The sequence below is a fragment of the Carettochelys insculpta genome, chromosome 1 (assembly GCF_033958435.1).
Source record: "Carettochelys insculpta isolate YL-2023 chromosome 1, ASM3395843v1, whole genome shotgun sequence".
Taxonomy (NCBI): domain Eukaryota; kingdom Metazoa; phylum Chordata; order Testudines; family Carettochelyidae; genus Carettochelys; species Carettochelys insculpta.
The window spans coordinates 270,193,818-270,220,627 of record NC_134137.1 but is presented as its reverse complement, the minus strand read 5'-3'; the positions used below and the strand labels follow the sequence as shown (position 1 = coordinate 270,220,627).

At 49.9% G+C, this 26,810-nt stretch overlaps 1 pseudogene; it reads left to right on the top strand.

Moving 5' to 3' along the window:
• Window positions 1–15,419: 15,419 nt before the first annotated feature.
• Window positions 15,420–26,810, top strand: part of LOC142016922 (cystine/glutamate transporter-like) — a 35,720-nt pseudogene continuing 24,329 nt past the window's right edge.

The window sequence follows — 26,810 nt, the reverse complement described above, 5'->3', positions numbered from 1 at the left end:
CCGCGACGGGCGCTATTTCGAAGTTAGTGCCGCTACTTCGAAGTAGCGTGCACGTGTAGACACAGCTTAAAAGTGCACTTATCTGGTTGGATGGTTTTGAACAAAGAAAACAGGTTTATAATCCAGCCCAGATTTGCATCCCTTGCTGGAATCCCAGAGCAGTTTGAGGTATGGTAAATAATAACTTCTTTTAGTTGGCTGTTAAATTCCATAGTAAAAATAAAAGAAACAGGATGTAAGACCAAATTTACCAAGCATCTGAATTAACTCCTGAACGTTACATATTTAGCCACACAGTCTGTCACACCAATGCCACCAGGAATACTGTATCTGGAATTAATGGGAAATACTACAGATTTCAGGAATGTGAAATCAACTGGGATTTGTTCTGCAGGCTATTGAGGGGGAAAAGAAAGAAGTTATTGCATACCAGGGTCAAACATACCTAGCACTGGGCAGCACCTGAACAAACTGTTCTGCTCTGCATTCCAGTTGAATTCATGCACCGGTCATTAAAATGTAGCTATGTTAATCTTTGTGGCAATGCTCACTACTAAGCACAACGTGCTTGATATAAAAATGCATAAAGCTGCTTTTTGTTCACCTTTTTCATTAACTGCTGGCTCAAATCCTTCTCCCTCCAAAACACAGAACCTTTTCCACTACCAACAGGATTGCTTAAGGTTGCACTTCACAGCTGTGTTTCAAGTAATTTTACCAACTTTCCAGAACAGCATAAATCACTATTTGTCTCAGCAGAACCCAAAGCCTGGTAGAGGGTGGAGATGGAGAGAAGGACAAGGGGGTAAGAGAAAAACATATTTATTTTTATTACCATAGTGACCCTGGAGAACCATGCTGAGGTGGGGATCCCATTGTGGTGGGGCACATGCCCACGCCATGTCTGTTCTGAAGGTCTTACACACATGCTAGGCAAGACACATCAATGGCACTGTGGAACAAGCAGGGAGGGGAACTCAGGATTCCTGGCTCCCAGTCCCAGACAACACAGCCAGCTTGAAGGTAACAGAAATAACAGCTTCCAGAGATCAGCATTCCACTGTGACAATCTCTATCATGGGAAGCTACCATGAACTGTAGCATGAGTTCACGTGCTCTGAAGCTGCTACTCTTCCCCCTTTGACTTGGGCTGCTTCTACACATGCCACCTCCCGTCAGAGGGAGCATGATAATGAGGCAGCTCAAAGAAGGCTAATGAGGTGCTAACGTGCATATTCAGCTTATTTTGAAGCTGCCTCCATCTTCACTGTCAATCTGCAGTTCAAAGTCTGCACTTTGAAATCTGCGCAGCTACCATTATGCTAATGAGGCACTGAATATGCATGTTAGTGCCTCATAGATCTGTTTCAAATTGCCTCATTACCATGCCACCTCCGATGGGGTGGTGGTGTGTGTGGAAGATGCCTTGTCCTTCTTCCACTCTCAGGAACAGGCCTCCCGCAGCAACTAAGACTATTTGTCCTGTTTTAAAATTGTTTTCTCAGTGGCAAAGGACAAAATTAAAAACAATCTAAACATTCCCAGCAGAGATATCACGCAGAGGTGTACGCTCCTCCTTCAAAGCAGAGCAAAACCTTGCTGAAATTGAAGAAGTGAGTCTGTCCCATAAAAGCTCATCACCTAAGAATTATTTTGTTAATTTTTAAAGTGCTACATGACTGCTGGGTTTTTTTGTGAGAATACAGACTAACACGGCCACCTTTGTGTTACTATTCTCTTACACATGTCAATGCAAAAACAACAATGACAACAAAGCAAAAAACAAACAAAAAAAAACCTCCCTCTGCCACCACCCTCAAAAAAGTCAGTCCCAGCACTCCAAAGTACAATTAAAATGTAGTTTGTTTAAAACTTTGATCTCATGCTGAGCAATTCCAAGGCTCAAAGAGGCAACATCCTGGTAGAGAAATGCCTTCCAAAACTCGTTCTTTGCTTCAGCTCTGACCCAGAGTGGCAGAGATAGCAATGGTCAATAGATCTTTGGTTTCTTATGGGAAGGGTCTTGGTGGTTTCAGTACTACTCACCTCACAAACACATATGTTACCACGAGCCCCACAGAGGCCAAGGGCTGAATGAGCTCAGAGGCTGAAATATCTTTCCCCCACCTCTTGAAGGACTCTTCACCAAGCTGAGGCACCGTGGCAGGGCACAGCAGCACAGGGAAGACTGCACTGCCAATGACCATGCCATACCTGTTGTTTAGCTAAAGGACACCAGCCTTCAGAACTGACACTTTTAACCAGAAACAACAAAAAGTCCTGTGGCACCTTACAGACTAACAGATCTTTTGGAGCATAAGCTTTCGTGGGCAAAGACCCACTTCATCAGATGCATGAGTGGTGGGGAGCGTTGAGAGGGATTTAAAGAGGAGGTCTCAGTAAAAGGGAGTGTCAGAGCTGACAAGGGTCTGGTCAGTCAGGGTGGAAATGGCCCATTGTCGGTAGTGTATTTCAAGAGAGGAGAAAACAAGTCAGATCATTCGGGGGGATGTGGCCCATTGTCAGATTCTACTGTGGAGGTGTGAACATCAAGAGCAGAGAAACTGTTTTTGTAATGGGCCAACCACTCCCAGTCTCTGTTCAATCCTTGGTTGATGGAGTCAAATTTACAAATGAATTGCAGCTCAGAGATTTCTCTCTCCATTTGATTTTTGAAAATTTTTTGTTGTAGGACTGCTACTTTTAAATCTGCTACTGAGTGTTCAGGGAAATTGAAGTGTTACCTAAAAGCCTCTCCAGCACATCATCAGTGATCTGCAACCCATCCTGGACAACAATCCCTCACTCTCACAGACCTTGGGAGGCAGGCCTGTTCTTGCCTACAGCCTGCCAACCTTAAACAAATTCTCACCAGCAGCTATAAACCACGACACAGTACCTGTAAACCTGGAACCAATTCCTGCAACAAACCAGACTGCCAACTCTGCTCACATATCAACGCCAGCGATATCATCACAGGACATAACATCAACCACTCCATCAGGGGCTCTTGCACCTGCACATAAACTAATATAACATATGCCATCATGTGCCAGCAATGCCCCGCTGCAATTTACATTGGCCAAACTGGACAGTCTCTGCGTAAAAGAATAAATGGACATAAATCAGACATCGGGAACGGTAAGATACGAAAACCTGTAGGAGAACACATCAGTCTCCCTGGACACTCACTAACAGATTTAAAAGTAGCAGTCCTACAACAAAGCAGAAAAGAACAGTTTTGTGCTGTTGGTAAAGATAAATTAAGCAGGCTGCTTGTTATTAGTATTAAGGAAGGAACAGACCAAAAGGGTCCTCCTGACTCACTGTGCTCACTTGTTCACCCTTAGGACTGAATTTCCTCTTTAAAATACAGGAGTATTTTGTATTATGAAAGAATTTTGAATAGTAGTAGTTATTTTAATATTAGATTTATTTTTACTAAATCTGTTTTTGCAAAAGCAACTCTAATCCTTGCTTGTGGGACGCAACAATGTAATTTTTGTTTGTGTGAGTGAGGAATGCGTGTGTTTGAAAGAAGATTAGTCTAAAGCATCCAGCTGGTCAGAGCAGGGGCTGAAAACCCAGAAACACCAAGCAAGTATCAATGTACCCATTGAGATGTGAAAAGACGGCAGATTGAGGACTCTACAAGATGAGGAAAGCGCCTATCAATTGGGACAACATAGCTGTAACTGAAGACAATATGATGAAAGAACAGATAAAGGAGGAGAGGAACAACTGGAAAAAACAAGCACTTACCCAACAGCAACAATTACAGAATGATGGTGTGAAACTCACTGATCCCAATGAAGGAAAACAATGACAAAAATGGGTTGCTTTGCTAGGGGCTTTGGGTTCTGTTCTGCCGAAAGATCTTGGAGCATCAGTCCAGATGAGTAGAACCCTGCTCCTCCCTCATACTTGCCTTGGCTTGGCCACCGGGCTTCCGTAAGACACAGACTGGTGACTACAACATCAACTGGTGCGATAGTGTGTGTGTGTCTGTGTGTATGCCAGCTGCTTTACTGTTGTATTCTTAATAAATGCAGCATATTGACTTTTCCCTTAAAAAATTCTGTGTGCTTCTTATAAGCATAATATTGTGAGTGCCAACAACATTACCCAATAGGGCTCTAAACCTGTCACATACCCAGTCACCTGTACTCTTAAAGATTTGACTCTCTGCCACTGTCATCTCTCTTATCCAACCCCTTAGCAAACCCAGGGCCCTTTTTTTCCAGCAGAAACTTTTTCTTTTCATGTGGGAAATCATCCTCTCTTCTACTGCATTGTTCTGCTATTGGAAGACAAAATCACTTCTAATGAGAATCGCCTGCCTACTCTCACTCTGTTACCTCTGTGTGGCTTCATTCTTTCATGTCTCCATTCAGATTAAGGGTACACTAAATGTAAAACATGAGGGAACCCAGAGCACAGCATTCCAGTACAAGTAACTCTAGGCTCTAACTAAAATTGTGGTTGATCTACCCAGAGGTGATGCATGAAACACCCCCCACTCTTCGATCTCTGCCTTCCATTCAGCACACAAGTTTCAGTCCCACAGTTTGAAAATCATTGCCTCCTGCCAGTAGCCCTCGGACCAGAAACTGGGGAGCGCTTCCCTGCCTGCTCAGGCCCCTAACTATCCTCGTTGTGGAACCTGGAGTACTGGCTGCCTAGCAGCCATCCCTGCCCTGATCTCCATATCAGGACACCTCTGAATGGCCAGTTAATCCCCAGGCAGGGCAGGTAGCACAATGCTGAGCTGCACCAAACTCACTCTTGCTACTCCCCCAAAAGAGCCTGCTACCAGCTGGCAAAATTCCCAGGACCTGGCCCCTGCCCACAGAGCCCGACTGCTCTGAGATGCACTCTGAGGTGGAATGTGGGATGGTGACCTGCCCTCTTACCCACACACCTTCAGAAATTACGCAGCATCTCGATCAACTTTCTTGAGCTGAGCTTTCTCTAACATCCTATAGTTTCGAACTCAGAGCCTCACGTATTTTCCCCGTGGCATAGAACATTTCTTTTCACTCTGACCTTTTTAAGACACTCACCTTTACTTGCTGACTCGGCTTCAGTGCAGACAGTTCCTAACTATGTTACTGCAGATATGTAATAGTACACCATGTCCTGCCCATAACTCCTCCTCAGAACCAAGCTCTCTGCAGCCTCTGTGCTGCTGGCCTCCCAGATCAGCTGTTATTGATTTGTTGCAATATAAGCTAAACACAAAAGTCACCAGGCAAGCGCATTTCTTTTTTAACCCATTGAGGCTTTTCTTTCTTTCTTTCCTTCAACGCTTCCCAGCTATTGCTAGTTGCTAGGCACAACTTCACTCCGCTGTTTATACTGCTTTGCTGGGGAGCTTCTCTGTTCATAACCCACTTGGGCCGTTGCTGAGGCTAAATTGGCAGTGGCAGGACTATAACATGTTCCTTAAACACAAGAGCTAGCAACTGTTGATACGATAGATTGTACAAAGCACTGAAGACCTAAAGCATTAACATCAGCTAGTTAGTCTCTCATAGGAAAGGGAGGTAAGGAGCATTATCTCTGTTTAACAGAGGTTAAAACCAGGGCAAGCAGAGGTCAAGTTCCTTGCCCACTATCACAGCAACCAGAGGCAGAATGAGAATTAGAGCTGAGGAATTCCTGGGTCCTTCTTCTAGTGAACCAGGTCAGTGGTTCTCAACCTTTTTCAAATCAGGATCCATTTGTAAATAGTTTCCTGTCACGACCCTGTAAATTGCTTGAGCGCCGGTAATATCTGGCTTACTAGTGACACACGAGCACAGTAAGTACTAAGCTCACGATACCACAGCTGTGACACCTGGAGCTCTTCTCCCCCATGGCAGGCTACACTCTGACACTGCGGCATTGCTAAGGTTATGTTGGGTTGCAACCCACAGGCTGGGAAACCCTAAACTGGACCACACTACCTCCTAGCATTGAAAGGAGTGCAAACCCCCACAGCGGGACCGGGTGGGTGGAGTTGGAGATGCCACACAACCAGATACCTCTTGAAAAGTAAATGGCCTTTCTGGTTGAATATCACCAGCAGCAGTACAGTGCTGCAGGTTGGGACTGAGCTTCACCGGCATCAGGGAGGGCTTGGATCTGGACTGAGGTGCCAAGGAGGAGAAGGGGGCTAAATTTAATAGAAGGAACCACGGAGGCACACAGGGGATCTGATTCAAGATTAAGGCGTATGGGCAACAAACGTGGTTTGGTGCCAAAGTCTAGGTCTGCAGCCACAATGGTGGGTGAGGAAGAGAGGATGTTACTCTTGGAAAATGACTCCATGGTGCTCCAAGGTATGTGTGGGAGGGATACTATATAGAACATGAAGTAAAAGTAGAAGTAAAAACACGCTCAGGATTTTGTTTGAGGGTTTAATGGAAAGATGCCCACTAAGCGGTAGAGATCACACAGAACGGTTTTAGGTTACTGCATGAGAAAAGGAAGTGAAGTGACTTCTGAAGAGAAAGTGAAACAACCACCTTTCATGGTCCACACTAAGTGGAATTCAGTAGAAAAAGAAATAGCATAAGTGGAGTGAAGAAGTAGAACCTTTGGCCTATTTGTCTGTTGTAATTAATGATTCCAGGTGTTACCCAGCAAGGAGCTATTAAGATAAGATTTTATCTTCACAGCATCCCTATAATCTGTAACTTTTCATTTGTTTCCTTTTGGAACTGTTCTCTGCTCAGCCCTCCATTTTCAGGTATTTCACCTGTGACTCATGGGCTACGTCTACACGTGAAGCCTACATCGAAATAGGCTATTTCGATGAATAACATCTACACGTCCTCCAGGGCTGGCAACGTCGATGTTCAACTTCGACATTGCACAGCACCACATCGAAATAGGCGCAGCGAGGGACCGTCTACACGCCAAAGTAGCACACAGGGATGCCAGGCACAGCTGCAGACAGGGTCACAGGGCGGACTAGCGCTTCCGGGGCAACAGCTAGCCGCTCCCTTAAAGGGCCCCTCCCAGACACACTCAGCCTGCACAGCACGCGGTCTGAAGAGCCATAGGCACACAGACCCCGGGCGACGCAGGCATGGACACCCAGCAGCAGCAGCAGCAGCAGCAGCCAGAGGTCCACCCAGCCCTCCCGGCAGGAGCAGGGCTTGCCCTGCTCCATGCCATGCGGGAGGCAGCTGAGCACCTCCTTGATACACCGGAGGAGGAGCTGCCCCCAGGGCAGCAGGGCTCAACCCCCAACCCTGCAGCACCCCGCCCCTCCCCCACCCCCGCCTCACATGCCGGCAGCTATGGAGCTACCCCCACCAGCACCGACTGGTGGGAGCGGCTGGTGGTTGGGGAGTGGGACGATGACCGCTGGCTCAGGAACTTCAGGATGAGCCGGCAGACATTTATGGAGCTGTGCCAGTGGCTCACCCCCGCACTCAGGCACCAGGACACCGCCATGCGGCGTGCCCTCACAGTGGAGAAACGGGTCGGCATCCCTGTCTGGAAGCTGGCCACTCCCGACAGCTACCGATCCATGGGGCAGCAGTTTGGTGTCGGCAAGGCCACCGTCGGGGCTGTCCTCATGGAGGTAAGAGAACCCATGGGGGGGAGGGCAGGGGAGGGGAGGGGGGCCCGGGCAGAGGAGGGCAGGGGAGGGGAGGGGAGGCCAGGGCAGGGCAGGGCAGAGGAGGGGAGGGGAGGGCAGGGCAGAGGAGGGGAGGGCAGGGCAGGGCAGAGGAGGTCAGGGCAGGGGAGGGGAGGGGAGGGCAGGGCAGGGCCACACACACCCTGCTCACCCCTCATTGGTGCTGTCCCATGTGCTTTCCCTGCAGGTTGTGTGTGCCATCAATGCCATGCTCCTGCACAGGCTCGTGAGGCTGGGGGACCCAGATGCCACCATCACGGCCTTTGCCACCCTGGGCTTCCCCAATTGCTTCGGGGCTCTGGATGGGACTCACATCCCCATCCGCGCCCCGCATCACAGTGGAGGACGCTACATCAATCGCAAGGGCTACCATTCTGTGGTCCTCCAGGCCTTGGTGGACAGCCGGGGCCATTTCCAGGACATTTATGTGGGCTGGCATGGCAGCACCCACGACGCCCGGGTTTTCCGGAACTCGGGCCTGTGCCGCCGGCTGGAGGCAGGGACCTACATCCCCCAGTGGGAGATCCCTCTGGGGGACACCACCATGCCCCTCTGCGTCATCGCAGATGCGGCATACCCCCTCCGGCCCTGGCTCATGCACCCGTACACGGGCCATCTCTCCGCTAGCCCGGAGCGCTTCAACCAGCGCCTGAACCACGCGCGCCAGGTGGTGGAGTGCTCATTTGGCCACCTGAAGGGACGCTGGAGATGTCTCCTGACCCGCCTGGATACGGGCCCCAACAACATCCCCCTGATTGTGGGTGCCTGCTGCACCCTGCACAATTTGGTGGAGAGCAAGGGGGAGGCCTTTTTCCAGGGCTGGGCTGTGGAGGCCGGCAGGGCCGACGTGCAGCCACCCACTGCCCCCAGTCGGCAGGTGGACCCCAAAGGGACCCGGGTCCGGGAGGCCCTGCAGGCCCACTTCAATGATGAGGCCGCGGGGTGAACTCTGCCAGGCCCCCCACTGCCCACCCCTTCCTCCACCACACTCCCTGCCCCAACGCCCACACCATGGAGCACCCAACTGCACCCCCCTCCCACTTTTCCTGGACAAATGACAGCACGCACTTGTGGCTGAACTTAAACTGCTTTTTCTTTAAGAACTTATTTTTTTAACTATAAATATAAAACAAGAACAAACTATATACAACATGTGTGGAACCAAAGTAATATGTACAAATAAAACAATAGTAATAAAAAAGTGTGTTCAGTAATAAAAAGAAAACCAGGGATGATAAAGGGGAGAACTATTTACATGGGGGGGACGGGGCAAACGGGGGGCACAAAATAATAAGTCCCAACTATATACAAGGTGGGGCCATGTCCCGGGCCCCTCGCCCCTAAAGTCCGGCACTGGGCGTGGGTGGCCGGGAGCCCCGTCGCGGCCGCAGCCCTGTCCGGGGCTGGCTGGGGGTGGGGCGGACCGGAAGATATGCCCGGGGAGTCTCAGCTGGCTCCAGGGGTCCCTCGGCGCTCCGGCCCTTGGCGGTGGGTGGCGGGGCGACGGTGGACGGGACGGCGACGTGCGGAGCAGCTGGTGGTGCGGCGGGTGGAGCAGGCATGTCGGGCGCTGCGGCGGCCGGCGCAGCATGTGGGGCCAGGTAGTCCACCAGGCAGTTGAAAGGCTCCATGTAGGCCCCCCATGCCTCTTGGCGCCAGGCCAGCGCCTGCTCCTGCAGCTGCAGGTGTTGCTCTGCGACCTCCAGCTGCCGACGGTGGATGGCCAGCAGCTGGGGGTCCGTCGCCGTCAGCTGGTGGTGGCGCGGGGTCCGCCGTCTAGCCCGCCGTGGGGCCGGTCGGTCCTCGGCCGAGGGGCTTGCCTGGAGCGATGGCCCCGGAGGGCTCTCCGGGACCACTGATGCCTCGCCGGCGCTCTCTTCCGGTCCTTCTGATGGTGCAGGTGCGGGACACAGGAGAGGAGGGGGGGAAGAAGAATGGAGACAGGCGTTAGTGTGGGCCCCGAGCCGTGGCCTTTGTCCCCCCAGCCCTGTGCTGCAGGTTTCCCATCCCCGTCCCCGGGAGATGCTGCTGTGATGGATGGGGTTCAGGGGTCCCCCTGCACTGCACCCCGTCCCCTGGTGGGAGCGACTCTCACTTCACTCCGCAGGGTCTGACAGAGAGGTGTCTTAGGCCACAGATGCCCAGTTTCTCCCAGGAGTGACAGCACCAGCTGTCGGAAGAGACAGTCCTTCCAACCCGTCCTGGGGAGAAGACCCCAAGGGGTGCCCCTCTGGGATGAAGCTTTCCCCCTCCTCAGGCTGGCTGCCTTCCAGCTCTCCCTTCCCCTAGCCTCTACCTGTGGCCCCCGCCCTCCCCCACCAATTCCAAGCCAGCTCGACTCCTCCCTCCTCTTTGTTCAGGGCAGAGGTGTCACCTGCCAGCTGTAGCCCCAGGATCATCCTTTGCCCCTGGGAGCTATTCGGCTCTTGTTGCTCATATCTAGCCTGAGTCTCCCTTTTGCACTCCCCCCACTCCATCACATGCTGCTGCTGCTGCTGCTGCTGCTGCTGCTGCGGGGTGTCCCACCCCCTCCTCCCGGGGGCCCCTCGAGGTTCCGCTCCCCCCTGCCCCGGGGATGGGGCATGGCACTGTCGTGCAGGTTGGGGGGGGGCAGGGGCTGATGCACTGCTGTGAGGGACATGGCCCTGCTGTCCTCGGGGCCATGGCCATGTGAGCATGTGGGGGGGCCTGGACACATATCTCTTACCCCCGCCCCTCAAGCCCAGGGGTGTACACCAGAGGGGGGTACATACCTGTCGGTCCACTCCCACGGTCCGGAGATCCCCGGGGGGTGGAGGCCCGGCTGCTGCTCCGGGATGGCAGGAGGAGGATCTGCAGCCTGGATTCTGCAGAGGAGGAGCCCCCCCCCCCCACCCCCTCCGCCTCCTCCTCCTCCTGCCACGATCTCCCGGGGTTGGGCTCCGGGGGGGGCCCCCGGGGTGCGGGGCTTGCCTCCAGGGCAGACTCCAGCTGCAGGGCCTGCTGGGGCTCGTCGGCCGAAGTATCAAGGGTGGCCGGAGGGGAGGAGGTGTGCCGGGGGCCCAGGATGTCCCTGAGCTCCCTGTAAAAGGGGCAAGTGACGGGGGTGGCCCCAGATCGGCCAGCCGCATCCCGAGCCCGGGAGTCACCCTGCCGCAGCTCCTTCACCTTACTCCTGACGTGATCAGGAGTGCGGGCAGGGTGACCCCGGGCAGCCAGGCCGTCGGCCAGCCGAGCGAACGCATCCGCGTTCCACCTCTTGCTCCCCATTACCTGGAGCACCTCCTCCTCGCTCCAGAGCCCCAGCAGGTCCCGCAGCTCGGCCTCCGTCCAGGAGGGGCCCCGCTGCCACTTGCCAGCCTGGCTGCCCGCCTGGCTGGGCTGGCTGCCCTGTCTCCCCTTGGGGGAGGTCCCCTGGGGGCGCTGGGGGGGCTGCCGGGCAGCCATCGCAGCTGGGGTGGCTCTCTGTGCTGGCTGAGGAACGTGCAGGCTGGCCGCGTGTCTGGGCTGCCGCCTGCACGTTCCCTCAGCTTCCTGCACAGGAAGGGAGGGGGAGGGGACCTTTAAGGGGCCGCTCCATGCAGCCACCATTGAGCTGAGGGGCTGCAGAGAGCGTCTCTCAACCCCTCAGCTGATGGCCGCCATGGAGGACCCCGCAATTTCGACGTTGCGGGACGCGCAACGACTACACGGTCCCTACTTCGACGTTGAACGTCGAAGTAGGGCGCTATTCCTATCCCCTCATGGGGTTAGCGACTTCAACGTCTCGCCGCCTAACATCGAAGTTAACTTCAAAATAGCGCCCGACGCGTGTAGCCGTGACGGGCGCTATCTCAAAGTTAGTGCCGCTACTTCGAAGTAGCGTGCACGTGTAGACACGGCTCTGGTGTGCTGGTGTCCCATCCTCCACCTGCTCCAGCCTCACTACCTGTAAGGGTTCAGCCTCCCCTCTGGATTGGACTTCCTTCCTTTACAACAATGGCAGTAATTACCCAAGGAAAACATGTCCTGAAGAGTTTGTGAGGGGCTACAAACCTCCTGCTTCAAGTTGTCAACCTCCGAGCGCTGAGAGTTAGAACTTCTCTTCCCTGGGAACTTTTTGTCCTATAACTGTCAGCTGCAGGGTGATTTGTACTTTCTTCCAAAGCAGCTGGCTGGCCGTTGCCAGAGACTGTCACCTGGGAATGAGTGTGCTACCCGGGCTACTTTCCTAGCACCCGCAGGATGGGGAGTGGGATGAGAACCAAATCAAACTCAGCTTAGTCACATATCTGTACAGATTCCACTAATTTTTACCTCTGCACAGGAGGTTTATAATCAAGGTTCAGGGTACTACTAAAGCCTGGCTTGTGGCTTTACTGAGTGAAGCTAAATCAATACAGCCAGACCTTGTTCCAGGTAAAAACTGACAAGAAGGGTTGCACTGATGTAACCAAACTGATTCAGGACCCCAGTTAGTTAAATCAATACAAGAAGAGCTGATTTCCAGAAGGGCCAGAACACCCACAACTTCAGGTAAATTTAGTGGGAGTTGCTGGAGCTTCAACCCTCCTGGTTGAGTTTTTCATGTGCATGAGACTGTCTATGCATTTCTACAGAAAGTCAGATTGTTACAAACCCCTCAAGATTCCCATCTTGATGGGCGCCTGATCAAAATTCCACTGAAGTTAACTAAATGACTCACAGTGACTTGAGGGGCCTTTGGTTCAAGCCATAAAACTGGATGCAGGGCGATGCTTGATGGGGACCTGCCACCAGCTCAGTGGGACAACGCTTTTGGAGACAAGGTGACCTATGCCACTACTCTCAACCCATCGGAGGCGTAGCCGTGTTAGTCTGGCTCTGTAACAGCAACGAAGGGTCCTGTGGCACCTTATAGACTAACAGAAAAGTTTTGAGCATGAGCTTTCGTGAGCACAGACTCACTTCATCAGATGCTGCATCTGATGAAGTGAGTCTGTGCTCACGAAAGCTCATGCTCAAAACTTTTCTGTTAGTCTATAAGGTGCCACAGGACCCTTCGTTGCTGTTACTCTCAACCCAGTCAGTCTGGTCTCAGTTCTCCTGGTTGTTTTGTCCTGCAGTCTATGTCCAGCCTTGGAGCCTCTTCTCTTAATTGCATACTGTTTATCTTACCTCTGAACTTTGAGCCTTAGGGTTGTATTTACTTGTGAGCCTAACTACATCATTAATGGTATGTAAATTTAGAACAAATTCAAAGAAATGCAAACAGTGCTTTACACAGTGTGCAGACAGCTGGGGGGAGGAGGGATTCGCTGCTGCCAGAGGCTCTCTCTAGAATGTAATTGGATTGAATAGAAAAACAAATTGCAGCAGGGCCGATAACTGCATTTCTAGCTATGCATGTTAAGACAAAGGAAATCAAATTTCATGCTTCGGAGCTGAGTCGATCACTGAGGGTCTAGGAGTCCGGAAGGAACTTTTCCTTTGCATACAGCATTGCACAATAGGGTAGGTCAGCCTTGTGAAAGGCCACGTATATGGAGCAAGTAAAAACATTTGCTTCACTACCACCAAGGTAATGGGTGGCCCAGCAGATTTGGTGCTGGCCTGGTAAATTCCTAGGGATCTTTAGTGGCATTGATGTAACTATACCAGAGAAAGCCATGGCATCCACTGATGTACTTCAGCCTTATTTGAAACTGGAATAAGCTACACCAGACCAGAGCACTTTTACAAGAGATTTCCATCAGTGGCACTAAACTGGTTGGTAAAACCTCAGTATAGACAAGACACAATAGGCTTGGGATGTAGGGGTGAGAGGAGTGCTGTTCCCCGGGTTTTGGGCCTGCTCTTCTAGCCCCAAGCCCCTGCCACTTAGGATCCTGGCCATTGGGCACATGCTGCCAAGGATCCTGCTCAGTCATAAATCCTGCTCAGATGCTGTCCCACATGCAGGGTCCCAGCCATTGGCCTCACTGCTGCCTGGGGTCTCTGCGACTGGTCCGGGTCCCACAGGGCTTCCAATCCTGCACCTAGTGGAGGAGGGACTCTGTCACTAGCCACCAGCCAGGGGTCCTGACCAATGTCCCCTCTAATTTTTAACATCCATGTTCAGAATAAATTTTGTTATGTGCACCAAGACATGTGGCTGTGCAGCACCAGTAGAATCACAGGCTGCTGACTGTGGGAACTCTGCTAATCAGCCAGGCAGTGCCTGACTCTCTCCTGGGTGGCCATGTACATACACAGCTTACAGGGAACACTGGTCCTGGCTGACAGTCCCCGTTTGGGGGGCAGTGAGAAGTACGAACAGAGGTAGGTGGGGAATAAACCTCAACAGCCGTACTCCGTGGGGCTGACAGCCACCACAGGACTCTGGGGCAAGGTGGTAGGGAGGCCTGGCTCTGTGCCCCGGAAGGAAGGAAGGGGCCTAGGGCAGTCAGCCCTTAGTGCTACTGAGACTGTGGTGTTAGCCCGCTCCCCTCACAGACTGCTGCCCCTTTTGCCACCCCTACCCCACCAGCAGGTCCAGCTGCACTCCAAAAACTGTTCCAGAGCCACTACAAAATATCTCGTGATGGATGGAGGTTGAGTAACCATCTCTAAAGTGCCAAGTATTGGCCACGGTTAGATTTGCTAGGCCAGGTTTCTGGTGCACTATTACAAGCCTTATGTTCCTGTATGGTTTTGTAACCAGAGTTTAGCTCTTAGCCTGCTTGTAGCTCTGAATTTTAAACTGGCAGTAAAAACCCCACAGGGAAATGTATGGGTTTGAATCTGATCTGAATTACACTAAGGCTGTGGCCACATTACCCCTCCCTTTCTGAAGGGGCATGTATGGCCATTCAAAAATGCAAATGAGTCAGTGATATGAAAATATATATATATATATATATTTGGCAGGGGGAAGAAGGATCCTTTCAAAATCAGGCCACCCTTTGGAAGGAGCCCTGGCTATACAGCTATTTTTAGATTGAAATCAGCACTTTCAATGGGCCAGCCGGCCGTTATGCAAACGAGGTGCTGAATATTCATAAGTGCTTTATTTGCATTTTCCAATGGCCCTAATTTACATGTCCCTTCTGAAAGGGAGAGGTAGTTTAGCCACAGTCTAACAGAAAACCAGGATCAAGTCCTCTGAAGTCAGTATAAGTAGGATCCAAACTGTATCCTTTGGATATGTCTAAACTGAACACTGAGCCAGGTTCTGAATTCTGTTTGAGCCCCCACCCTGACTTCTCTCCACACACAAAAATCAGTCTCATACAGGTCAGGTCCCAAGTCCTAGGACTTGTTAGAGGGTGGGTCAGAGCCTGAGTCCACCCGCCACTTGGGTCTAAGCCATATCATTTTGTAGTGTGACCACAGCTCAAGTGCTAGACCTGAGTCAGAGGGTCTGCAGTGGGAAGTGTGAATGCACAAGCATTGCTAAAGACACCCAAGTCCAGCAATTGAAAACCCAGATTTACAGTGCAGCGTAGATGCTCAAGCACTGGCTTGGAAACACTGGGTCCTCAAGCCAAAGTCCCACAGAGCTGGATTTACAGTGTAAAATTCCAAATGGTTCATTTCCCTCTTCTGCCTGGGGTATGAAGCACCCATCTCTTTTCACTCTCCTCTCTTTCTCCTTCTCACTTTGGTTTTTGTTTATATGCTTCATGCTCGAGGGATTCCAGCCAAGTCTGCTCTCTGGCAACCCACAAGCATAGACAGAGGGGAGCCCATAGGGGGCAGAGAAAAGAACTGGGGAGGAGGTGTCATTCCTACAAGTTGGGTGGTAGACAGAGAGCTCTTAGGAAGGCCTGTGCTTGCAAGACTCGACAGAGAAGATAGGCAGAGAGCCATGGGACAGTTCAGAAAGAAGTCAAACATGAAGGGGGAGGGCAAAGAGAAAGCTGTGTTCCTGAGGAAGAAGAGCACCCTGGTGTGGGCCATTGCACTGACTGTTGGCTTGGTCATTGGCAGTGGCATCTTTATCACTCCTAAAGGGGTGTTGAAAAACTCTGGCAATGTAGGTCTCTCCGTGATTGCCTGGCTGGCTTAAGGGCCTTCTCTCTGTTGGGTGAGTTGTTTTACCTATTCTTCTGTATTAAGCCAACAAGAAGGCTACAGCTTTCAGGCTAGTTGTACGCGTTCTAGAGCTGTATAGACGTTTTTACCTGCATGCAAACACTGGAAAAAATGTTAGCAATGCAGTGTGAAGCGATTGCAAAGCAAGTAAGAAAAGGAACCTGGAATTTGATGTGTGAGCCCATTAGTGGATGTAAATCTGTATAATTTAAGACAGAGCTCAGCAACTTTACCACCTTGTAGCACACTTCACCACTGGTTCTAATTTCACAGCACACCCGTCCCCTCCCCCACAGCCTGGCACCCTGAGCTCTTCCCCTACCACTCTAACTTAATGCCCTCTCCCTCCTGCAGAACCAGGCCCTCCCAGCCCCCTGATCTAACGCAATCCCCAATGCCCTTCCCCAGAGCCAGGCACCTTGCAGTCCTCCCTCCTCCCACTCAACACCTGTGACTCAACAGAGCCACCGCCAAAACAGCTGCAACCCCAGAGCCTCTGCCACTGCCCCTGCTGCTGCCACCAAACAGAGGGGTGCTTGTATAGAGCGGCAGATGGCACTCCCAGCATGCGGCTCTGAGGCACACTCAGGGCTGCTTTGAGGCACACCAGCGTGCCACCACACCAACTGCAGAGCACTGGTTTAAGCTGCTTGGGTTGGTGGAGCTGGGCTGAGCCACACCCGCTGAGGAGCTGCTTCAAACTTTGCTCAAAAATGAGAAAAATACCGTAATTCTTGGCCCCATAACACAAAGCCTGCTGAGGGGAGGTGGCCTTGCTGGGTTTCAAAGCGGTGGAGAAGCCAGCTCTCAGACCCCACCCTCCCAGCTTCCTGCTGTGGCAACCCCATGTGGTTGGAATTCTAAAGGCTTATCTCAGCTCCCACCGCCACCCCAGCCTTTTTAAATACAAATTTCTAACCCCTTTTGTATGCAAGGAAATGTGAAGCAACTTCGGGGATTAAAACATCTGTGAGGCTGGTGCTCAGGGCCTGACACCCCCTGAAGGGAAGGCTCTCCAGAACCCAGGCTCCAGACCATGTCTGAACAGCTACACTGTAATTTTATAACTCCAGAATCTGGGTCCCAGGAGCCTGAGTCAACTATACCAAGCCTGGTGCAACCATGCTCCAGGTCTTTTATTGCCTTTTTACATACAAGCCCCAAATCCTGGTCTGGCAGACTTGGGCTCACACATGCTGGTACTACAAATAGTTGTGTAAATATTGCAACTTATGCATCCCAGCTTACATAGACAGATATACTAGTGTGCTAAAAATAGCTCAGTTGAGTAGGTGGAGTACATAGGCAGAGACTCTGGGCATGTTCATACCCCGATGGATAGCTTGCATAGCTGCCCTTCCTAACACTGTCTACTTTAATCAACCTCATCTCTAAACCTTTGCCAATTTCTCAACATCCCTCTTGAATTATGGGCACCAGAACTGAACACCATATGCCAGCAGCAGTCCATCAGCTAAATACAGAGCGAACAGAATGCCTGCAGGGGCTGACATTCTTTTGTTGATGCATCCTGGGAGCACGTGAACACTTTTGGCCATGGTGTCTCACAGGGATGTCAAGTTCAGTTGATTATCCACCAGAAGCCCTAACTGATATTCAGGATAGAGGTCCCACTCCTGTGAGCATGGCCTGCATTCTTTCTTCCTGGATTTATACATATGCCACCCATTAAAACACATAAAATGTACTTGTGTGTAGCTCAGCAAGTGATCCAGGTCTCTCAGTAATGATAATGGGACAGAGAGTCCATAGAGATGCCAAGCAGTGGAGAATCAGGCCCATTGACTTGTGGGTGAGGGGGAGAAGGAGTGAAGCGAGTACAATGGAGGGCAGCCAGCTCCAGGCTAGGAAGGAAAGATCTTGGAGGGCTCCTACCTACTTCAGAACTCATTCCAGCCCACCAAGTCTTGCTCCTCAGCCTCTTCCAGAGCCACTGGGTCCATGTCATGCCCCCCCCCACATCTGATCCCTCTTAAGTGTCCATTAATTTACACTGGGGCAGAGCCCCCACAATATCTTCTGTGCAGAGGTAGTAACAGCAGCTGGCCCCACAGTTCTGCTGCCTGTACCCATAGATTTAACCTTGAGTTTGGTCACCATGTGAATACATACCATTAACCCGCAGCCTGTTTGGAGATCCACAAAGTGACCCAGCTGGAAAGGATTATAGTGAGATCACAGACTTCTCACTAGTTTGAGGCGAGAGGCCAGCCTTCTTAAGATTGTGAGCTGAATTCATTATGATCCAGTAAGAACAGCTCTGCTTTCTATAGGTGTTAGGGACAGGAGTGATACATTGCTGTTTATGATGATTTTGTATGTATAGTCTCTTCTCTTTAAATCTCTAACTGGAGCAGATTTCTGTGGTGCAGCTATTAGAGCCAGCTGGTGAATGCAAAACCGTAGCAAGGCGGTGGACTTTCATATGGCTAGAGGGAGTACAGAGGGAAGGGAGGTGGGAACGTGAAACAGGGAAACCGAGGGGGCAGAGGGAAGAAATGAAAAGGTAAAACATTGGAAAAAAAATGAAACAAAGAATAACAGTGAAAAACAAGGGACAACTTGCAGCAAAAGCAGGAATGAGACAGATGGACATTTTTCTGCAATCTGCCAACGCAGCTGTGTTTTCTGGAAAAGGGCTCCACGCTCCTTAGAAATCTGTTTGATATGTGACCTCCTTCTCCTCTCCCCCTCCACCCCCCTCCCCCAGCTCCCAACTCCAATAGCTGCTGGATAAACAGAAGGGCCTGCCACAGCACATCTGGATTTAGCTGTAAGTCTGTCCCCTTGGAGAATGAGGTCACAGCTTATGCAAGAGAACTCTGCAGCCCTGGGGCAAAATAACCAACCCCCTACTCAAAGGGTACACTGTTTTAAGACCCACATTGTTTAGCCTGTTAACCTTGCCTGTGTCTATGGCCACAAAAATAACAGAGGTCACAGGCTGAATGGAAATGGAATCTGAAATATCCTTTCATGCCTATTTTCCTGTCTGTCTAAGTTCTCCACAGTCCCCATCAGCAAGCAGCCCAAGTTCCCGAGTGATACCTCCAGGTCGCAGGATGCAGGGAAGTGCATCTGTAGGGGGTGAGAGTGCATAGCTATACACAGTGCGACACATTTTATTTCATGAGCACAGCGTGTCACCCCTCTGGGTGTGCTTTACAGCAGTACAGTTCAGCACGGCTAAAACATAACACAAATGAAGCTTAGAAGATCAAATGGTATTTACAGAATAGTGAGCCCATTGTGCCCTGCTAAATAATTATTTAATCAAAAGCTCTAGCTCTTTTTCTGCCAAGGTTGGGAGGGTGAGGAGGACTCAGATCCTTTCCTCAAAGTTATCAGTCCAAATCCCCTCCTAGGGAAGCAGCCTTTGAAAAACAATCAAAAAACATGGTCCTGAGTGGGATGATTTAGTTGGGGTTGATCCTGCTTTGGGCAGGGGGTTGGACTAGCAGACCTCTTAAAGCCCCTTCCAGCCCTAGAGTTCTATGCTACTATGATTGTATGAATTCTTACTGGCTCCTCAGTGACCTGGCTGTGATGTGTTAGTAGCATCAGCCCTTTTCCAACACTGTGGGCCGGGCACTTGCCTGAGACTGGGTACACCTAGGTTTGACAAACAGTTCCATCACAGAATTTCTGCATGATACTGTGTTTCCATCCATGTCTGCTACATGGGGATAATCACACTTCCCAACCTTCTCAAGGGTGAGGGGAGGACAAATACATTACAAGCTGGGAAGGGCTCAGATACTAGGGTAAGAGGGGAAATAAGTATAGTAAACTCTTTCATATCCAGTGGGACTGGGAGGTTGCCGGATATTCAAATATGCTGGATAATAGAGAGGTTTGCCTAGCAATGCATAACACTAAAGAAACACAGGAGTAGATATTAAGAAACACACAAAAATGTATGCAAAGTACTTAATTTACCAACAACAGTAGTATTGTACACTGTGAACTTTTACTGTATTTGCTGTATTTATTTGTATTTCCTGTCACTATACTGTACTTATGGAAAATATAATTAAAATTTACTTATAGTTAAAATGCCAGTTATTCGAGAGTTCCAGATGATAGAATGCCAGCTATGAACGAGTTCACTGTACATTAAATAGAGAATTTGTGAAATCTAATATCCACTTTATCAGCTGCCAGGCTCAGCAGAAATGCTGGATGGCCATGGAGCCACTGGCCCCTGGTAGTGTTCCCTGCAGGTATGCTGTGGAAGATGGGGGGCATTGTGGGACCCTTGCAGAACAAACAGCATTAAGAATGACAACTCTGCAAACTGATGGCCTGGCAACTTCCAGCCCCAGAAAGCTTACTGAAAAGAATGGCTGGGGAGGAATTCAAGGCCCTGACTCTTCTAGAAATCGAAGAGACATTCATGCTATGCTGAGAGCTGGGACTTACCCCACCGTGCCTGAGTAGCCATATTCACATTAACTCCAGTCATGCTGTCATGCTAAAAATTGTGTGGCAAAAGCAATGTGAGTGGCAAGCTGTCCTGAAAACATACACAGCACCTCAGACAGGAGCGTATTCAGGGTGGCTTAACCCATGCACTGACACAGCTGTGTGGCTATTTTTACTGGACTAGCTCAAAAAGCACTAGTGTGGCTAAGTCTCAGCGAGCTGGGAATCATGCCCCCAGTTCAAAGCGTAGGCATATGCATAGTGCTGCAGGGACAAACACATTGATTGTCCCTAAGCACCCTCAGCGATAGAAATCCTGAGGCCTCCAGCCCTACAGGAAGCAAGTGAACAGGCAGAGATGAAGAAGGCTTCATCTGCCTGGATGGAGGAAACTTGAAAGGGAAGGCCTGCCAGAGGAAGGACTGGCTTCAGGCGAAGAATGCTGTGCCCCGAAGACAGCCGTTACTGTGACAGATCAGCAAAGGAGATAGTCGCTGAGCCAGATGCCTCTGAGACTGCTTGGACCAGGTATGGACCAGCCGTTACCAAAGGGAAGTGCTTAAGGAAGGCCTCCAACCCTGATTAGGACAATTAAAAAACATACACGCAAGCCCTGATGGTGAGGGAGAAATTGACCAAAAGACTAAGCACACTTCATCCCATCCTTCCTTTCTGTACCTTCTTCCTCCGAAAGGCACGCTGTTTCTGGAAGGACTCTTGTTTTCCCCCCAAGCAGGGGAAAGACTCTGGGCTAGTCTGTGCTAGAAGCATTACTGTTTGGAGAATGTGAATGCAGCTGCACCACAGCTGTGTGCCTGGAGATGCTGTTCTATGCCAACTGAAGAGGATTCTGCTATCAGCATAATGAATTGGACCTTGTGACACACAGTAGCTATGTTGGTGGGAGATGCTCTTCGTCAGCTAAAATGCAGTCCACATCACCACTTAGGTCTGTGTAGCTTGTATCACTCGCAGGGTGAATTATTCACAACCCTGAATGAAGTAAGTTACACCAAAATAAGGGGTAGCGTAGAGCTGGCCTCAGCAGCAGAAAGGAACCACCATGGCCTTGGCAGAGGCTCAAGGGAGAAGCAGTGCAGAATGCAGGCAAATTTACACCTGATACAAGGAAAACAAAACCCATCACCAGAGGGAGGAATAGAACTCAGAGGTCTGAATAAGATGGAATCCAGCAGTGGTACAAGTGGTTGGATGAGATGTAGGGCCCACAAGCAGCTCACAACCACAGTTCCAGGAGCAATGGCTCCAGCAGTGGTTCATCCAACAGCAACTCCAAACAGCTGCTGATGGAACTGATGACCCAGCAGCAGGAGTTCCATGGGAACAATGAAACAGATGGTGTTAACCTTATGTTCTCCACAAGCCCCAGTGGGGCACACTTCCATCAAGGTCAGATCCCACCAATGCTCAGGAAACTTATCAAGATGGAGATGGACAATGACCCTGTCACTTTTTTAAGTACCTCCCAGAGAGCCCTCCCCTCCCTCATTTTGTTCTGATGCTACATAGATCTGGTTCAGGTAGTCTACCATAACCTGGCTTCAGAGCTGGCTAAGGACTATAAGTAAGTCAAGTCCACTATTTTGAACTATGTGGACACTTCTGAGGAGACCCACAGTCAAAGGTTTAGATTTAAAACCTATCCCACAGAGGCCAGACCCTGCAAAGCAACCTAGTGTTTGAAGGAACACCACTTCAGATGATTCCAGCCACAAGAACAGTCCAGGGCCCAGGCTGTGACTGAACAATAAGGGTACTGCGAGCAAAAGACAGAGACTGGGTATTATGGGACCTTGTCAGGTGCTGTACAGTGAATGGAGAGCTGGATGGCCATGAAGACACTTCCTGCTTGCCCCTAGTCGTGGTCCCTGTGGGAAAAGAGGGATTCACCACCACCCTCAGAGATGCCAGAGAGGCCAATACCAAAATGGTAACACCCACCAAACATTCTCCAAAGTCATCACTCCTGCCCCTAGACCAGGCATAAGCAATAAATGGCCCTTGGGCCAGGTAGGGTTTGCCAGGGTAGCCCGCAGCAGACATGCTTTATTTCCTCCACATCCACAGGTACGGCAGATCTCAGCTCCTGCTGGCCATAGTTCACCGTTCCCGGCCAATGGGAGCCGCACTGCATCTAGTCAGTAAGAGAACTTGGTAACCTCCTCTCAGTTGTGCTGACTGGATGCTAGAATTCCATTTGACTGCATAAATTGGCCTCCACCACTGGGTGGAGGAAGCAGAAGCTGCCACATGGAGGAGCTGCTGATGCCTGCCAGAGAGCACTGGCTGGCTTTTGGACTGGGCTTTAGGAGGTAGGTGCTGCCTTCTGGGACAACTGGAACCCGTCCACCCTCTACCCGCTTGTGGTCCAGTTGCCTTGGCCCTGGCCCCTGGATACAAAGATGGACTCCTTCCCAGCAGTTTTCCCTCCTTCATATCATGTCACATTACAAAATTCATGTGGCAGGATTGGGGCTACGGGGTTGTGAGTGTAGGAGGGATCTCAGGGCAGGGGCAGAGGGTTGGGGTGCATGGGCTCTGAAGGTACAGGCTCTGGGGAGGGGCTGGGGATAAGGGGATTGAGTTATGGGTGGCTCCTGGGTTAGGTGTATAGGATCTGAGCTAGGGGTTGGGCTGCATGAGGCGGGTACAGGTGCTGAGCTGCAGTTTGGCCTTGGGCTAGGCCAGCGATGAGCTCTTTGGGTCACAGAGGGTGCTCGGGAGTTGGGGGACTCAAGCTGTGGCAGAAGGCTGGGGCTTCAGCTTACCTGGGTAGCTCCCTGTTGGGAATGGCAGCAGTTCAGTCCCCAGCAGATCAGAGCTTGAAGAAATAACTCTCTCCCAGCTGCTACCCTGAAGCCCTGCGCAGCACTTAGTGGGAAGCTGTGCAGCCATGCAGCCTAGGATTAACTCAGCTCCCTCCCTCACCTGGCCCCTCAGGCTGGGGCCTGTCTCCACTTGCTGTGGGAAGGTCAGCTGTCTGTGCATCAGCTCCTCTCAGCCTTGCTCTGCAGGTAGCAGATGAGTCCCAGAAGAAAAGAGAGTGAGCAAGAGAGCTGGTGAGTGAGTGACAGGGAGGTGGGAGAAGAGTGAGCAGGGTGTGGAGTCTTGGACATAGAGGCAGGGAGGGAGCTGGGCAACTGTGTTCAGTTTTCAGCAATTAGTTAGTTGGCTACCCTATAGAGAGGCCCTTCAAAAGGAATCAGACATAGTCAGGGCACTGGGAAAGACTGACGCTGGACACCAGTACATAGTTGATCATTACATATGTAACAAGACACCCACAGGCTGTTGCCCACTTCTCAGCAAAACTATGGCAATAGCCTCAGGGCTCCTGAAGTTCCTCTCATGCACTGGATTTCCCTGAAAAATAATGAATCAAGACCTTGCATCATCTCCCAGCTGGTTCACGAGTTATTTACCCTTCTGAAGGTCAAATCAAAACCAATGTATCCCACCCACTGCCTATCGGAGTGATTTAATACAACTTTGAAAGGAATTTTAGTTACAACACCAAGCCCTGGGACCTGCTCCAGTTTGCCAGATAGATAATCCTGTAGGTCTCTGGGGGATTCATCACATTACTTTGTGGTCACCAACTGCAGTGAATTTTGGACTTGCTACCAGAAGGTTCAGGGGGACAGGGTGTAGGTGCCTTAAGAGCAAGACAGTACATCATGCAAGTAAAGGAGTTATTCAGGAATATAGGGACATTTGCCAGAGAAATTTTTTAAACAGCCTAGTAAACACAGCACCAAATTATAATTGGGAGGCATGACTACAGCTCTTCTGTTTGGGCAACCAGCTGCTTTCACTGCTTGCCTTAGCAAAGTCAGTGTTAATGGTCCAGTGGCAGGAGCTATCAGAAGTCTTTAGGCAGGTGGAACCCCTGGAGTATGAACTAAAACTGCAAGGCAGAAGAAAGGAGACCAAATTTACCCTGCATATTGTCTGAAGCCTTGGAAGATACGAGAAGCCATATTGATACATCCATTCCCTACAGAACCTACATTAGGTCTCCAACTGACTAGTGGCAAAATGTTGACACTCGTGGCTGCAGGGGAGGAACTTATCCCTACACAGAAGGAGCTACTCCTCCATCAGACAAGAGATTTTGCTACTGAACTCTCTCCCTGCCCAAAGAGAACACAGTTAATCCAATACTACCTGGAAACCGCCCCAGGCCAATGAGTCTAGGACAATTCTCATCCCTACCTGCAGAGCACAGGGGAAAAGTCTGAAGAGAAATACATGAAGTGGTGGGGGTGGGGTAATGATGGTGTCCAAATGGAGGACCCCATAGTTCATTCCCAAGCCAGAGAGTTTGATTTTGCTTATGTTTCAGGACAGTTATATTCATCTCAAAATTCAATGTCTATCCAATGTCTATCCAATGCCAAGGTGAGACAAGTTAAGTGAAAGTGAAAACAGATGGTTGCACGGCATTGTTGTAGCCAGCATTGCAAGATATTTACATGCCAGATGTGCTGAAGATTTGTATGTCTCCTCACACTTCAACCACCATTCTGGAGGATGTTTCTATCCTGCTAACAGGTTCTGTTTAATAATGATCCGAAGAAGTGTGGACCAGTGCATATTCGTTTTCAAAATCTGACTCAGATGCCACCAGAAGGAGATTAAGTTTTTATTTTGATAGTTCAGGTTCAGTAGCTTTCCCCTCAGAGTGTTGCTCTTTCAAGACTTCTGAAAGCATGTTTCACACCTTGTCCCTCAGATTTTGGATTGCACTTCAGATTCTTAAAGCTTGGGTCAAGTGCCATAGCTATCTTTAGAAATCTCACACTGGGACCTTCTTGGTGTTTTGTCAAATCTACAATGAAAGTATTCTGAAAATGAAGAACATATGCTGAATAATTATTCAAGACTACTATAGTATGAAATGCATAGCATGAATAAATGTAAAATACAGAGCAAAAAACATGCAATTTTCCCCAAAGCAGTTAGGTCATAAATATAATTTATGCATTAATTTTAATGAGCATCATAAATATGAAGCATGGCCTGTGGGATGGTGGCTGAAGCACAAAGGGTGTACAAATGTTTCACAAATCTGTCACATAAATTCCTTGCAATGCCAGCTATAAAAGTGCCATGGGAACACCTGTCCTTACTTTCAGATGACATGGTAAATAGGCGGCATTTTCTCCTGCAAATTAAATAAACTTGCTTCTCTTGGGGTTTGATTGAAAAAGAAGTTTGACTGAGTGGACTTGTAAGCGCTAAAGTTTCATATTGTTTTGGTTTTGAGTGCAGTTATTAACAACGTATGTCTAAGTTGTACTTTCACAATAAAGAGTTCACACTACAATACGTATGAGGTAAATAGAAAAACACTATTTTGCTTATCATTTTTACAATTCAAATGTTTGTAATAAAATAATATAAAGCAAGCATTGCATTCTTTATATCATTTTGTATTCTGTCTGGTAACTGAAAATGTTTAAAAAATTAATAAATTTCAGTTGGCATTCTATTGTTTAACAATGTGATTAATTTCAATTAATTTTTAATCATGATTAATTTTTGAGTTAATCACATAAATTAACTGGGACAGAGAGATAGCCGTGTTAGTCCACATTCTATCAAACCAAAAAGCAGTCAAGTATCCCTTTAAAGGCTAAACAAAATAATTTATTAGGTGATGAGCTTTTGTGGGACAGACCCACTTCTTCAGATCATAGCCATACCAGAACAGACTCAATATATAAAGTGTAGAGGTCCAAAAATTGTTATCAGGGTTGACAAATCAGAAACATTGTTATCAAGGTTGGCAAATCAGAAGAGCAGAGGGGCAGCAGGAGCGGGGTGTGGGGTGGGGAAGTTAAGAGTTACATAAAACAAAGTATGTAAAAGATTCCTCATAATGGGCGAGGTAATTGCTGTCCTGGTTCAAACCACATACCATAACCTCCCAACCTTACGAGGATTCTCACTAGCAGCCACAGGCTATACCACAATAATACCAATCCTGGAACTTTTCCTTGCAAAACGCCCCATTGCCAACTTTGTCCACATATCTATTCTGGAGATACCATCACTGGACCTAACCATGTCATTCACAGAATCACAGGCACATTCTCCTGTTCCTCAGCTAATATCATATACGCCATCATGTGCCAACAATGCCCACGCACCATAGCTGCGTCTACATATAAGCGCCCTTTCAAATGGGCAAAAATCGTTGCTCATTTTTCGAAAAAGAGGGGATCGAAAGACAGCACCCGCCGCCATGTTTCAGATCGGCGTTCTGATCCGCTCTTTCAAAGTGCCGCCATGGTCTTTCGAAAAAGAGCGTCTACATGGCTCCAAGCCCTCTTTCGAAAGAAGGGAGGCAGGAAACACCGCGGATGGCGTCCCATGGCCGACAAGCCCTTCCAGGGCAGCAGCTAGGCACCTCCTTTAAAGGGCTCCTCCCTCCGCCCTCCCCTCCGCACGAGCTGAGTGCTGCCCAGCCTGTTCCTGCCCAGCAGAGCCCACTCACTCATGCTCATGGAAGCCCAGCGACAGCTCCTGCCGGCGGACGGCATCATTATGGACGCCCTGCTGGCAGTGCTGTGCACCCTCGTCGCAGCTGCACCCGAGTTCATCGGGTGGCTGCAAGGTCCCCCCGGGACCATGAGGCTTCCCCCCCGGGCCACTGCCAGGCACACCCCCAGGTGTCCCGACGCCTCTGGAC